Below are 2,260 nucleotides of genomic sequence, written 5' to 3'. Positions count from 1 at the left end.
AAATTATTATTTTATTATTATTATATTATTATTATAGACTCTTTATTATTAATGGTAAAATAATATTATAAATATAGTATGTTATCAATTCTAACATCCAAATAATTGAAATTGTTATCTATATAACAACTACATCAAGTATATTACATATAATCATTTTATTGATCATTCGCTAAACCAGTGTGTTTCTGTTTATATAAATTAAATGCTTATTTGTTTTGTTTAAATTTGAACGATATGTTTACAGTCAAAACGCGTTTTATTACAAACACTGTGTATCTTCTACAATGATAACATTATAAAAAGGGTGATTATACCATTTTCGTTATAATTATACATAAATACAATACAGTTTTAATTACACAACATTGTTGTATCAATGTGATCACTTATCACTTCGATGACATCACATTGTAGTAAAGATATGATTGTTGATGTTTTATTGTGTCAAAATTATGTCTGTTGATTGTTACTATTATATATAACAATTATAATTATAAAACTATTATAAATAACATTATTTATTTTAATAATATATTGATTTATTTTATTATAATTTATAGTTTAAAGTGTCAACTTTAATATATATCATGATGTCTTTACACTTGTGTTTTTCTTTGTTTTTCATTATCTCTATACATTTACAATAAGTTTTTTGTTTGTTGCCCAAAAATGCATAATTTGAAAATGAATAAACAGTGGCTGCAAAATAAACAATTATTTACCAAATACAAATATTTATATTCTAAATATATTGCATAAAACACGTTTTGCCTTTTGTTTTTGTTTGAAAATGATAAAAATATTCAAATTACAAACAATGAATTTAATTCTTGTTTCTTCGACAGTGGCACGACGTGAATTTCAACGAGTGACCACAAAACCTCGTGGTGATCAAAGTTTATTTTAATGCGATTGTTTTTATTGTTAAAGTTTATTTTATAAATTTTTCTCGATTTTGCAATTTTTGATACTTTTGAAAATGTATTTTAGTTATTTTTTGTTTATTTTACACTTATTTTTTTTAAGATTTATTTTTCGAAGTCAGAACAAACAAATGTGTCTTTTCGTCTTATCTTATTTCTTTTACAAAAAATAGTAAAACCCGATTTTTAAATTTTTGTATTTTTCAAAGTTTACAAAAAATTTATTTAATTTCCCTTGTTATTGTTTTTGAGATCAATTGCATTATGAAATTTCAAGACACCTCAAAGTCTATGCTTTATTATTTTTTTCTTTGTTATTTTATGATGTAATTGATTTTGAATATTCCAGACCAGTATGTTTTATGATGCAATTTGGTCTTTGTTATATTTTATAATTAATTTTATTATTGTAATGGGTTGTGGTCATCTCAATAAATGTTTGATCTGACTTTTCCATTGAACTGTGATATGTTTTTGAAAGGATCAAGCAAAAAAGTGAACCTTTGTTCATCCCAACTTCAACAAAAAATTCACTTTTTTTACTATAATTTATAAAAATTTACTATAAAAATTTACTAGAGCCTTCATTCCAGGGTGTCTAGCTTTTTTTGAAAAAATTAAAGAAAAAAAGGTCACATTTACATTACAATTGACTAATTTTTTTTACAAATTTTGATTTTTCCCGTCTTCGAAGGGTTAAATAACAAATATAAATTATTAGGAAATTAATAATTAATATCTATTATCCTGATATTTCTAAAAAAGTGATTAATAAGCTTTTGAACTTATTTTAGGTTTAATTATAATATAATTTATAAAATGTTTTGGTTAAAATTATAATATAAGGTTCACTTCCTAATACATACTTTAAAATATTAATTACTGATTAGTTTAATATAGTATCTAAACCATAGATTGTTATTCGATTTATTAACCATAAAAATACTAATAAGAAATCAATAATTTATATCAACTATAAACTTATTTCTAATAGTTAATAAATTGTATTTATCAGCCACTTAAACATAATAAATAACACAAAAAACAAACAAACATTAGTCGCGCGTAATTTGCATTATCTAATTGTTAATTTATATGCGCTATGTGTATAAATAAATAAATAAAATTGCCAAAAGGTAATGGGAATCCGCAAAAACTCAACACAAACACATCTCTGTTGTTTGTGTTGAGTTTGAATATTTGAACTTGTTTATCTTAATTTTAAGTTTTCATAAAAGTTTTTTTGAGAAAAAATAATGGTGGATTTAAAACCCATCTAATTTTTCAACAACTTAAGTCATTTTAATAGTTTATATTAATATAATTATAATAAT

This window comes from Entamoeba invadens (genome assembly GCF_000330505.1).
Source record: "Entamoeba invadens IP1 unplaced genomic scaffold scaff_1105074725885, whole genome shotgun sequence".
NCBI lineage: Eukaryota > Evosea > Mastigamoebida > Endamoebidae > Entamoeba > Entamoeba invadens.
Note: the sequence above shows the minus strand (reverse complement) of the source record.